Below are 14368 nucleotides of genomic sequence, written 5' to 3' on the forward strand. Positions count from 1 at the left end.
ATTTATTTCAAAAGAGAAAAAGATCATCCTGTTTTCATTCAGGTATCTAGGCAGATTTAATAGAAACAAGAATAATAGGCCTATCTCTTACATAGAATATTGTTAAAATGCATATGCCTTCCCTGATAATTGCTGTTCATTAAGGCTTAGTACTCTCTCTTTAAGAATTAACTCTCTGTTATCTTAACTGCAAAAATGGATGCGTGAATGTTTGCACTAAGTTCGCTTCCTACAAAATGTAAAATACAGTTCAGATATGTCGTCTAGGACACCTGTGGCCCATCTGCTTTACTTCACTGCCTTTCAGAAAACACACACCACACTCGATGCTTGGGTAAGTTGCATTGATACAGTGTGACCTGCACGACAGAGGGTTAGTCTCTTAATGAGAACTGACTTTGTTAACTTGGCCCAAGTAGAAGCTCATGATTTCCATGCACAGGATGGAACCAAGTCATGGCTGAGGGTGCAAAGGAAGATGCTGTTCCTGTTCGTCTTTGGAAGTGCTTGACTGTGCAGCATTTGGAAAGTAGAAACTAGGAATCCTGATAGCCTGTGTTTTTCTACTGTCTCAAATATCTGTGCAGTTGACAAAAAAGCTGTCTTGTCACTGTGTATGGATTGTCCTTGCAAAGGAAAGCACCTAATCAACCTCCTGGACTTGGCAGTATACTAATTTTCACGTACATACATAATGGGCAGAGAGAAAGTGTTCTGAAACCTTAAGACACGGGGCAGATGGAAAATATGTTCAAATTCAAACAAACAAACAAAAACCCAGAAGACCGAAATACAGAGCTGCTGATAATGAGAGGATGAAGAGAAGGGGGGAACTTCTGTTGTTCTCCATTTTTTAAGGAGACCAGTTACGGTTTTAGAACTTCTGGGATTACGATGCATTTTCTTTGTTATAGAACTGTCAGAAAACACAAAGGTTATATCTGTGCAGACAGCTTAACTTGCTTCTAGCTCTTCAAAGTAATTTAACTCATTTCATGTTCAGCTGTAAAAATCTGTAGGTCTTAGAAAAACTAGAGCATCAGAGCTGTAGCTGTAGCTCTCTTGCATCACCAGGACAGGACTTCTGGACGACAGCCGTGTCAGGGCACATGATGCCCTTCACAGTGGCAGTGCCTTGTGAGGGCCGAGGCAAGCTTGCCCCTGTAATCATGCTGTGAGATGCTTGCTTCTGGAAGCCAGAATTTGGGTCAAAGAAACCTGCCTCTGCTGTAATCCTTTCTAATCTTTGCTTTTGGGAGTTTTCAGGAGCACTGCTATTGCTGGGGAGTGTAGCTATGAAATTTTTCTGTTTGCTTTCTTGTACTTTCTTGGTTTTCTTTCTTCATGTGCTTATTTAAAATGGATCCTGACAGTGGAGGAGATGATTCTGGAAAAGGAGTATGTCATCAAAGGAGAGTCCTAAAACTTTTACCTAACTAGAGGTATACTGCAGAGTGAAGAAGCTGCATAAAATACCGTAGTAGTACAAGAAACCGTTACATTTTTACTGAAATCATTGTAAAGTGGAAAGTGCTTCGTGTCAGCTGAAATGTCAGATGTATCAGGAAAAAGTTAAAGTGGAACCTGATTTCTGTAAGGCTAAAGATTCAAGTAATTTGCTTAGGGATGCAGTAGAAAATCAATCTTATGCTTGAAAGAGGGAATAGTAGCCTTCAAGTCTCATCTCATGTTTTGTAGTTGATTGCCTGTTTTTATTATCTCCCCCCCCTCTTTTCCTTCAGTACTTACTAATGCCCTTTGGTTAACTCCATTATACCTTTGAAAAACTTCTTGCAGAGCTCAGCTGCTTTGGCTTGTTTGCTGTGTAAGCCTCACTGATATTATTATAATTAACAGGATGTGTAAAAAACTTCCTGAACCCAATGTTACAGAATCAGGCTATTAAAACTTGGTGCCCCATATGTTCTGCAGTGTGCAAGATTTCCATCCTCCGCAGCTGGGGCTCATCAGAGTTGATGCTAGACCTGCATTGATCTTGCATGCTGTGTGGGAAGTTGGTTTGGTAGGAACAGCATTCAGCTTGTAAAAGAGGAAGAGGGATGGAAAATAAAGTCCGTTTACAGTTTGGAGGTGTGTCTCTAATTTGCTTTTTTTGATTTTTTTTTTATACCATGGGGATAAAAATGTGAGAGAAGGATGTGCTGTATTTTTAGATACTGAAAATCTTTGAAGATCTGATTCATAAGTGAGAGTTGAAACTCTTTCTCACGATTCCGTGTTACATGATAACAGTTTTCTTGCTCGGGCTTTTGCATTTGTTGAGAGGTACTGCTTCATTTCCTCCAGCAGCTTTGCTTTTAGGATTATTTTTTTTCATTGCAAGAAAGTAATACAGGATAATAAGAGGCAAAGAGAACAGTCTGATATTTTTGAAGGATTTCTTTATTTTTTGTGCTGACTTGGAAGGGTCCTGAATGTAACTTGCTAGTTCTGTGAAAGTAAAATGTGAAGCTGATCAAAAATTGAAAAAAGCGGAGAGGAAATAAGTCTACTGATAAAACACAAAGCAAGTACATAGTTAAGAAGTCAGGAAATGGTACTGACCAAATAATGTATTTAAATACAAAAAAAAAATATACAAGGGCATACATCTAGGAACATTATGCTGGTTTTGCTTTCAGTATTGGGGTCTATATCCAGAGTGTAAAGTCGTGACTTTGAAAAGGCGTCTGTATTTTTGCTGGCTAATCACATGAATACAGACATTTTATATTTAAACTGTGACTTTATACCCTTGGGTGTATAAAGATGTATTTATATATAGAAATATACTTTATATAGGAGTAACAAGCCTAGATATTTCTGTCTCAATTAATTCCTTCTTTTTTTTGGTGTCGACATTGTTTTTTGATAGTTTCTTGAAAAGCAATATGGAGAAGAGACATGAGAAGAGGAGAAACTTTATAATAGAGGATTATCAGTCCACCTTATGAGGGTATAATAAAGTGCACTAGAACAGCCATTTTAAACACTGAGAGAAGTTACTTCTAAGACATTATTAAGGACTTCAAAGTAGATTTCACTGGGAATCTTCAGGTTGAGAGTTAAGGCCTTTTCTAACACATGCTTAAATTTGGTGAAGGAATTATACCATCAGTACCTTACAATCAGGAAATGTATCAGTGTTGTCTTGATCACTGGTTTTTCTTTCAAAAGAAGCAGGAGAGTGCTTAGTGTGCTTATTGTTGTATCAATATTCATTAACTCCATGTCTGTCCTTTGTCAGTATTTTAGAGTTCTGGGCTGGGACTGGAAGGCCCCTGCTAGCTGCTGTGCAAACTCAGAACCACTGTTAGTCCCAACCCAGAAGTAGGACAATTTAAACACATGGGTAGAGGCAACTGCTAGAAACAGACAAGGAAAGTTAGGAAAACAAGGAGTTAGCATAGCATATCAGCAAATAATCTGTTTTAAAATTTTCCATAGGTCTCCTGACAAAGCAGTTTAAAAGAGGTAGTCTTGTGGACGTTCACAGATGTGTGAGGTGTCAGCCTGGATAAAAAGCCTGAAGACACTTAATTGAAAAAATAACACATAGATGATGGAAGCTGGCAGCCTGGACCTAAAGGAGAAGGGAGTTTACTTCTAGATATGGAATGAGAGATGATAGGTTGGCTTTGACGTGGAAGATAGGTGATTAATATATAATGGGATATGGGATTTATGTCAGTGGAATGCGATTGCATTTGTCAAGAATAGAACAAAAGATAGGAACAAGATGTGAAATAAGAGCGATGGAAGTAAAAAAGGTGTACAGTTTGAGAGAAGACACATACTTAATGATCCTACAGTGTTCACATGCGAAACTATTGTGAAAATGTGAATCTGTGGGACCTAGGTGCTTGTGTCTGAAGACTGAGAGAGATGTGTAAGTAAGTCAAAGAGGATGCCCAAATTATTTGCCTAAATGAATGGTAATGTTGCCCAAGAAAGGAGGCAAGGGGAAAGCCTTATTAGCTCTGTAAAGAAGACTGTTATACACTCTCTGCCTTCTAACTGTACAGAATTGTGGTCTAGCTCACAGCAGCGGAGTGCTGTTAGTGCCAGGAGGAAAAAGACCTGCTCCAGGTGAGTGGCAGTCTGGTGCGGTCCAGCATTTTTGTGAAGTCCTACTTTATCAATTCTCTTGTGGAAGAGGAGCTTTCATAAAGTTCCTTGAATATTATTGTTCTTAGTAGCTTCTGTATTGCTCTTCAGTGTCAGCATTCGCAGCTTGAGGTTATGATTAAAGTGCATCACACCGTTGGTGAAATACTACAGAAAATATTATTAATACATATTTCTATGTATTAGTGCATGGTGACATGCATAAGTATTTAGCAATGACTTGACTGCGTTGCTCACCAGTGGTGAAACCATGGGCTGTGAGGGTTGAATGCCAGTAGAATCTCTGTCATGTACACTGTTTATTTTACATATGTAGGGTACATTTCCACCTACTAGAAAAGCTGTTTTGGAAATGCTTAGACAAATCATCTCTTTCCATATGTAGTTTCAAGGTATTTCATTTGCTCATTTATAGAGGGATTGAGGAGACAAGATCGCTGTGGAGTTTCTACTTTTGACCTCCTCCCTCATCTCTCTGTGGACATACTGGAACAGTCAGTGCTGGTCCAGTTCTGGGATCTGGGGGGAGACCACGGGACCCTCATGTTGCTGTGGTCATCTGTTTTTTTTTCAAATGCAGAATGGTGGAGTAGTGTAAAGTGAGGTGGGCCCAAGACACTGTGAGGTTTCATTATTTTTGGTTGAGACTGCTGCTAGAATAGAGCAAATATTTCACTGAAGTTTGAAAGTGATTTGATGTCTTTCTAATTTGGTCTGTTGTATATTTAGTAAAAAAAGTTTTCAGCTTTCTTTTGACGAGTTTCTCTGCAGTGTGTTTCCTTCTGAGCTGTATTAGAAGAATCTGAAAAGTTGAACTTTTCTCATTTGCTTGCAAACTTCTGGCTACATGTGCCCTCTGAGACCCCACCAGAGACAGCTAGGTGCATTGCTGTGGGATTCCTGAGAGCGGATTCCTGCTAACCCAAGTGAGAGCGTTGCTGTGCTCACTCAGGACTGCGTGATTACCTCCCCCCTGCCCATTGTCCTTCTTTCAAGTTCTAAAAATGGTTCATCAGATTTATCACTGCTTTTTAAGAAAGTCTTCATGAGCATGACCTGAGGTTTTACAGGAAATCTTGAAATAAAAGTAATAAGATTGTTATACATTCTCTCACATTCAGCCACACATGCTATCACAAAAGTAGCCTTGAAGCTGTTTTAGTTTTACAGCAAGAGTGTTTCTTTTCATATCAGGTAATCCGATCTGCTGGGGCTTTTTCCCCCCTTGGCTTTGAAAACATGCCTTTATATTAATAATCCAGGGTTTTTTTGCTGAAAGTTGATTGCTCTAATTGCTGATTGGTATTTGGTAACGCTAAATAAAAGCAAAAAATTTCATCTTTTTCATTTTTGTACTCTGGAATCTTAAAAATGTGTACTCTCAGAGTTCACCATTAGTGGATGTATAATCTTTGTGTCTGCTTTTATTCTTGGCCACTGGGAGTTTTGCTATCAGCAATAAAAGGCAACCTCCATGTTGTACTGCACAGTATAGATATTGTAAATTTGGTCTTGGTTTCCATTGATCTGGTTTGCCATATGGGAATCATATTCAGCTGATCTTTATTTCCTGAGTCAGAAATTCTGTTTTACCCATCTTTGGGGCTTTCAGCATTTATTCTCAGTGGGCTGTCAGGTATTGCACATGAAAGCGAAGGTTCAAAGGCATATAAAGAAGGTTGAGGTCTGAAATGTTTACTTAACACTGTCTTTTTTTTTTCCCTTTTCTTTTTACAAACATTTGGCAGACTGGAGGATCAGCATGAAACCTTCATCAATTTTAGACTTTTTATATTCTATTATTTTAAACATTTTACACATACATAATTTTGGTGTAGCCTGGAATGCATCAGCTGTAAACTTGCTCGTGTATGTGTGCCAGCGACAGTATTAAGAGCATTGCAGTTAGGTGTTTATCAATTATTTTTCTCAAAGGTTTATGTCCTTCTAATTCTGTTTTTGTTTCTGAAGCTGGCTCTAACAGACTGCCATTATGCTACAAAGAAAACTTGTAGCTTTTAATTAATATGACAATTAAAAGAAATAAAGATACCACCCTCTTTCTTTGCTCTGCCATTCCACTGAGAGAAATTAAAGTGAGAATGAGCTTGTTGTTGCTCACCTGAGAAGATGTTGCCACCAGTAAAGTAAGCAGGCATAATCTTAACAATTTTTGTGCCTTAAGTATTTAATCTCTTGGCAAAAAAAAAAAAGCCTGAAATTTGACAGACTTGAATCACTTCATGGCCGTGATATAGAGGCTGTAGATTCTGTTAGTATATTTTGATTTTTTTCCTTTCTCATTTATACTGAAGTGTATTAAAGACTTAGCATACTGCAGTGTGTCTGATATACAACTTCCATCTTCAGTATATCTTACTTTGCTTTTTAATACAAATCAAGGAAAAAAAATCAGGGATCTGGATACCCAGTAATGGGATTTGTTCTCTCTTCTGGCTCCTTCATTGCCAAAAGGATGTAGAGCACTAGGATTGGCTCAGAGTGTCTAGAAAAGATGTGGTTTTGATCATAAGATCATATTTTGTTGTTGAAGAACTGTTAACAGGTGAGAAAAGGCAATCAAAGAGGGAAGGGAAGGTGGGGGATTCCCCCATAGCTACTTCACCTTTTGCCCAGGGCTCGCCAGGAATAAAGCTGTCAGGGAACTCTGCTCTCTCATAAAGAGTCAAGGGAACCATGATCTTACTGGTATCACAGAGACATAGAGGGATAGCTCCTAAGACTGAAGTGATGGAATGGAAGAATTCCAGGCTCTTTAGGAATGACAGGCAGGGAAGAGGAGGAGGGAGTGTCACCCTGTATGTCGTTGACCAGATGTGGTGCATGGAGCACTGCCTGGGGATGGATGAGTTGCTGATCGAGAGTTTATAGATCAGGATTAAAGGGTGGGCAGGGACAGGTGACATACTGGGTGTCTGCTACAGGCTGCCCGATCAAGAAGATCGACAGATGAGGCCCTCTATAGACAGATAGGAGCAGCTTCACATTCACAAGCCTGGGTCCTCATGGGGGATTTCAACAGTCCTGTTATCTGTTGGAAGGACAACACAGAAGGAACAATCCAGGAGGTTTCTGGAATGTGTTGATGATAACTTCCTTCTCCAAGTGATAGAGGATCCAACAAGAAGAGATTGTATCTTGGATCTTGTTCTCACCAACAAGTAGGAGCTGGTGGGGAATGGGAAGGTTGAGGAGAACCTCAGCTGCAGTGACCATGAAATGGTGGAATTCAAGATCTTTTGGGTGCAAAAGTATTTCACACTGTCCTGTATGACATCTTTATCTCTAAACTGGAAGGGTATGGGTTTGATGGATGGACCACTTGGTGGATAAGGAATTAGTTGGATGGTCACACCCAAAGAGTTGCAGTCAACAGCTTGATGTCCAAGTAGAGACCAGTGACAAGTGGTGTTCCTCAGAGGCTGGTATCGGGGAATACCAAAGTTCTGTTTGACATCTTTGTTGACAGCATGGGCAGTGGGATGGAGTGCACCCTCAGAAGGGTTGCTGATGACACCAAGCTGTGCGATGTTGTCAACATGCTGGGGGGAAGAGACGTCATCCAGAAGCACCTTTGCAGGCTCAAGAGATGGGCCAGGGCAAACCTCATGAAGTTCAACAGGGCCAAGTGCAAGGTCCTACACCTGGGGCAGGGCAATCCTAAGTGGAAACAGAGGCTGAGCAGAGAACGGATTGAGGGAAGCCCTGAGGAGAAAGTCTTGCTGGTTTTGATTGATGAGAAGCTCAACAGGACCCATCAGTGTGTGCTTACAGCACAGAAACCCACTGTATGCTGGGTTGCATCAATAGGAGCGTGACCAGCAGGTCAAGGGAGGTGATTCTCCCCCTCTGCTCCACTCTTGTGAGAGCCCACCTGGAGTATTGTGATCAGCTCAGGGCCCCCAGCACAAGAGGGACATAGACCTCTTAGAGCTGGCCTAGAGGAGGGCCATGAAGGTGAGAGGGCTGAAGCCTCTGTCGTGTGAAGATGGGTTGAGGTAGTTGGGTTCTTTATAGCTTGGAGAAGACTAAGGGGACATCTTCAGCAGCCTTCCGATACTTGAAGGGTGACCTGCAAGAAAGCTGGAGAAGTACTTTCTTTTACAAGGGCCATGTAGTGATAGGACAAGGGGTAATGGCTTTAAACTGAAAGAGGGTAGATTGAGCTTAGGTAGAAGGAATAAGTTTTTTACTGTGAATATGGTGAGACACTGAGACAGGTTGCGCAGAGAAGCTGTGGATGCCCCATCCCTGGAAGTGTTCAAGGCCAGGTTGGACAGAGCTTAGAGCAACCTGGTCTAGTGGAAATTGACCCTGCCCATTGCAGGAAGGTTGGAACTAGATGATATCTAAGATCCCTTCCAACGCAAACCACTTTATAATTCTATGAAAGTAACCAGAAACAGCCAGACTTGACACCTGCAGTAGAAGAAACCTGTACGTCACCCAGGGGTGTGTCAGGAAGTACAGAGCAGTGTGATGCAGCATTGATGCTCATCACTGCAAGACCTGGCAACATCAGAATGAGCCCATGTTGAGATGTGTGTGAGACAAAATAGTATTGTGTTCCTGATGGGAGTTCCTTTCCAGTTCCAAGTGGAACTAAAAGCTCATAGTATTTGTTTAATCCTTTCTGAATGGGCTTCCCGTAAGACAGCTGAATGAGAAGGTATCTCTGGTGTCTCACGGCTGAAGCTGGGTCAAAACAGTCATAGACTTTATAATCTTCTGTCAAGCACTCTCTGGACAACATGGTCGGAGAGTTCACTGAAATATTACTTGGAATAACAGTAAATTCTCATAAATCTCTTTGTGAAGTGTTGTAAATAACTGTGATACATCTGTTCAGTGAATGCATAAAAACTCCCAGATATGTCTTTTTATGGGGAATTACCTGGATTTAAGACTTTCTGTAAGGTAGAACTGTCCACTCACCATCTTGTGAGATGGTGATGTAATTTTTGGTATCCGTACCTTTTGGAAGCTATGCTTTCAGTGTGGCACAATGGGATGTGAAGATGTAGTAGCTGAAAATGTTGAAGTAGGTAATGCATGCTATCTTTACTTAAATATATCTATCTTCTGTTATCTCTGTCATCTTCTCACAGGACTTTGGAAGATGTTTGGTGTTTTAGTATTTATTTTCAGGGTTCTTGGTGTGGTTCCCCATGAGCTCAGGAACAGAGCCTCTGTTGGATCACTGGGATTCTCCAAGAAAAGGGATGTGATGTGCCTTTCCTGTGATGGAGAGCCTAAGATCCTCTGGGCAGAGTAAGGACCTTGTTTAGGGTGCTGTGTGTGTCTTGGAGAAAGACGAAGTGAAGACCACCATGATTTTCATCATATTTCACTGCTAATCCAAAGTCTTTTTAAATTCAATTTATTTTATTTTTTTTTTTTTAATACAAGTACATGGGAGTTTATTTTTGTGTGTATTCTCTGAAAAAAACAACTTGCCAGTAGCCCCTAGGACAAAATAACTCATGGAAGTAGAAGAGAAAAGGGGTTTAACAAAACAGGACACTCATCTGCATATTTATCCCTCTTGGGAAGAAGACAAATACATTATGGTGGCAGAACTGGGTCCACTCAGGTTCTGCACTGTTGACCATGGTAGCACTTCAGAATCACTTTTCGGCTTTAAAGAAACTGCTGTCTTCCAGTAATTTTCACAGAAATGATGTTTGTATAGATCAGAAACGTATTACTAATTAACAGAAAGTAGCATCTTAGAAGCTAAATTATGTAGTAGGAGCTGAAGTATGGCTAGCTAATACAAGTAGTATGAAAGAAATTACTCTGCATGGTCGATATGAGCCTACTTGACAAAAATGTTTGTGGTCTTTTTCTAATTGCTGGAGATCTAAGCTTTCATTTCAAATCCATATATTCACTTTGGGATAATAATTATAATCTTGAGAATGTAAATTTGTTCCTCTGTTATTTTCCTGAATCTGCTGGTAATCTGAAACACTAACTCTATCCTTATTCCATTTTCTTTATTAATCCTTTTTTAGGTGCTCATTCTAAACCTAATGATAGTCTTTACAATTCAGTGTTAACAGTTTCATTAATGATAACTTTTCTGGCTGTGAAGGGGAGAATGATGATTGTCAGGAACATCAGCAAGAAGAGGAGTGTAGATGGAATAAATGCAAGAGGGGCAAATGGAAAAAGAAAAAACAGAATTAAGAGGCATAAATATGGTAATTTTAAAGCTGAATGTATTTTTACTTTGATATTAGATGTAACAAGCAGGTAGTGGGAAATGATTAAAAATATAGTTATTTCATTATAGATCATTTTCCCTTCCATACCTTTGTTCAAAACATATCACTCATGCGAATGAAAGAAATTGATGGCAAGTTATGGGCAATAGATTGCATTTTATAGTTCTGTGCTGGACTCAGCAGCCAGGAATTTGTCAATGGCTGTAAAGTAAGTGTGATGTATCCTGCTTGATTTCTTTTTCCTGCTCCCCATGTATGTTTAGCGTATGCCCGCAGCACCACGTGTGAATCCTCGCTCTGTGCCTTGTGCCTTATGCGTTTCAGTGCACTGACTGGTTCCAGTCCCTCTTCCAAACCTCTGACCTCTGTTCAGCCTCTCAGTGTTGCAGACTGTTAGCTGAGTTGAGTAAACTTCTGCTACTGAAAACAGATAAAAAGTCACTGGAATTTATTAAAGCTTTTGCATTAACTTAAATCATGCTCTAAGAATGAATGTAGTGTTATTAAAAAATGAAATCGGATTATAATGAAAGAAACCTGCAGATTTTAGTTAGTAACTTTCATGCATCTCTATAAATTTTGTTTAATTCTAATAAAATGAAAGTGAATCCCCATTAACTGTAATAAAATAAAATTAAGCTCTCTCTGACTTCTATTCATGTAGTCAGTCAGCACTATTATTTGAAATCTCATTGGGCTCAATTTGTCTGCAAGGACAACAGAATTGTCATTTATGCTGGGGGAGCTCTCTTGGTAAGAAAATAGCAGGACTAGGTCTGTTGTATCTGGACAAAAGAGGTGACTATATATGGGATTCACATAATGTGTGCTACAGAAGTTAATGTGATGCTACAAATTTTTTTAAGAACCTGTTTTGAATCTGTAAAATAAATACGTATCTGGTAGTTTAAATAGATACTGCTTTGTTTGAAGACATTTTGTTTCTTTAGTGTCTTCACATGGCAGTATGTTAATATAGTTACATTAAAACCATCATGGACAAGTTATGTTCTAGCTGAAAGTTTGGTTAATATTTTTGGGAAAGAGGTAATTCATTTGTGTCTTGTTTCAGCCTAATTAAAAAGTCATCTGATTTGGCTTTAGTTTTCTTTCTTTCTTTTATTTTTTTCTAAATCTGTTGGCTTTGTTATGCCAGATCATTACTAGCTTTACTTTCTACTGCATTTTATCATAATGCTCTTTGAGTATAAATAAACTCTGGTATGCTAAACCTAATAGCAATTAAACTGGAAGTGTTTGTGTTTCATCACTGTGAACTTCGCAGAAATGTTTCCATGACAACCTCCATGCTAGTTAAGGCAACCAGAGGTGATCAACAGTTTATATAATTTTTTTCGCCTGTAAGAATGGAATTTGTGTTGACAGTTCTGGCCTTTAATGGCACTTTTGTACTGTGTGAAAGTATTTGTTTACTAGATCATATGCTGTTAACTGTCAGGCCGAGATAGAGTGACTGCTTTTGATAAAAGGGCTGCATTACATCTCCGAGTCTGTGAAGCTCTTGTACTTTAATTACTCACATCAGTGCAAAAGTATCCATTTGCTTCAGTACACTTAAAAATTAGACTTATTAGTTCCAAAGCATTAATGGTGAGTTAATTTCGTCCTTTACAGTTTCTGGAAAACAATAATCTGAAATCTTCTTGGTTGTTTTAAGTTTAAACTGTTGTTTTTACAGTGATAAAAATCACATTCTGTGGTATGGGGTGAATCATAACTGCTGTAATTATTTGTGTTACGAATTAGAATTTCTGGGCCCTGTTTTCATATTTAGCTGGTGATGAAATATGCTGGAGCCTGAAATATGCTAGTTATGGACTCTGTTATAGAAGAAAATAGTGTAAGTAGAGGTGTTTTGTCTCTCACAAGTTTAAAAAAACAGAAGTGTACCTAAGATGTGACTGAAATAACTTCTCTGGACTGTAACATAATAGCAGTACAAATAGACTGTTGTGTATGGTTACATGTCCATCAGACAGAAATTAAATGAATGAAGATAGAATGAAACTGATTTTGAGATATTTCTCTTCATGGGGCACTTTCTAGGTAGAACCTTTGGAAATAAATGGATGAGTTATTATCTGAACTGTTAATCAGCTAATAACTGCTACTCCAGCAAGTTCCTTCACTACAACAGGAAGTTTGAAGGCATTACCTGTACCAGGTTGAACAGTTTGCTTTTGTAGTGTGTCTGTTCCTTGTCAGGCTAGTAGACGAGTATGTTCTTGACTGTTGAGTGTGTGTGTAGCACAGGTTCATTTGGTTTTGATTTTTTTTAAAATGTAAATATTTAAAGTACAACATTGTCTTCTGAAGGTCTGTTGTAAAACAAAGACTGATATTTTGTCATAATAAATACCTTGGTTTAGGGGAGGGTAATATTTAGTAATACTCATGGAAATTCAGCTATGAGATGTGATACTTGTTGTGTATCTTGCATGTGAAGACATCATTTACATTCAGGGCTCCAGTCTTTTGGACATGTAATTAATTGTAGTAATTACTTGTGGAATATTTATTATTTCAAGTAACGATACTTTTTAAAGCAACTGAGTCACTCTTGAGTGATCTGTTAAAACTAATAGGGATCGAAACGGTCTAAATTAAGATTTTGTGCGGGTTTGTATGTGGATGTCTTTGCTTTTGCAAAGTGTGTGTGTCTGTTGAGTCAGGAGTTGCTTATATGGTTGTTGGTAGTTGGTGACATTAGGAAGGGAAATTAAAACATCGAAGTTTGATGCCTAAATCCTGCAAGCTTCAGAGTGTAGACAGAGTACTTCTCTCTGCATTATCAGTGTAAGATGCTGTCATCTGTAATACTCTTGCCTCATTTTTGGGCATTTGCTGTGCCTTCCTTCATGTAGGAAAGCTGGGATATTAATGAGAAACTTCCCAGAGAAGAAGCTAGCTGTACGTGCACTCCCTTCAATCTCTAACCTGTTTTAGCTGGGGGGCTTGGTCTGTCATGAGGGATGTGCAATGCCCACTAGCACCCTTCAAACTCTGTTCACTATGAAAGTAATTAGATACAAATTAAGTTGATAAGAACTTTTAATTCAGATCAGCTTGTTATTTCAGATCGGCTTTAGGTAAACAACTTAGGCTAAATCAGTTTCTCTGAACACACAGATGTATGTATAATCCGAAAATCCAGTTTATTACAGTAAACTTGCAGTTCAAAATGTGTGGGTTACTAGAACGAATATATTTTATAATACTACTAAGAAGCAGGTTTTATTTTCTTGGTGGTTACTTGGTTGTGAAAGATTGTGTAGTACTTAAGCAAATAAGCACTGTTTCCCAAAGTTAGTATTTATAGTCATGTCTGAAATAATATGTGATCTGTAATTGTTGGATTTATTTTATAACTATGGTGTAGACACACCTAAATCTGAACTCTAACTCTGGGAACATGACACGAAACAGTATTGAGGATAGGCATGAAGTGGGAGGGACAAACATGCTGTTAGACCTAACACTTTTCTTTTTTTTCCCCAGGAAAAATCAATTCATACTGGAACAGCAACAGAGATGGGCTGCGAGGGTGATCAGGAAATGGAAAGCTTATCTTGCAAGATGAGACTAAGAATGTGTGACATGTTTGGCTTAATGAAACAAAACCTGAGAGAGGATACAATTTCTCTTTTATATCTCTAAGTGTGTTAGGGAAAGTCAGGAGTGGCATCAGGGAGGCAGAAGAGCTTTTTAAGCTAGGAGACATTGTTAGAACAAGTAAAAATGAATGTAAAATACCCCTGGATAAACTTGGGCTAGAAAAGAGAGCATTCAAGACAGAACTGAGCATTCAGGTAGTGTGGAAGGGACAGGAGATTTCAAAGAGTGGGTCTCCTCAGCAAAATCTGCATGGTACAATTGCCTTGAATAGCAAAAGATTACACACATTGACTCAGGTTGTTTGTTCCAATCCTGTGCCATCTTTTTTGCCTAACTAGATGGGTAAAACCGCC

The 14368-nt window shown here is 39.0% G+C and overlaps 1 protein-coding gene and 1 long non-coding RNA gene across 7 annotated transcripts in view; both read left to right on the forward strand.

The window, feature by feature from the left end:
* The window catches only part of FOXP2 (forkhead box P2), a 418517-nt gene that overhangs the window by 14806 nt on the left and 389343 nt on the right, over window positions 1-14368 (forward strand). The window lies entirely within an intron of this gene.
* LOC134159040 (uncharacterized) lies at window positions 171-3331 on the forward strand. The gene is made up of 3 exons (XR_009963005.1): window positions 171-334; window positions 1933-2091; window positions 3248-3331. It is a non-coding gene; the product is annotated as an uncharacterized LOC134159040 (long non-coding RNA).

Source organism: Pezoporus occidentalis, unplaced genomic scaffold (assembly GCF_034315485.1).
Source record: "Pezoporus occidentalis ecotype Australia unplaced genomic scaffold, CSIRO_AGI_Poc_V1 ctg14, whole genome shotgun sequence".
Lineage (NCBI taxonomy): Eukaryota > Metazoa > Chordata > Aves > Psittaciformes > Psittacidae > Pezoporus > Pezoporus occidentalis.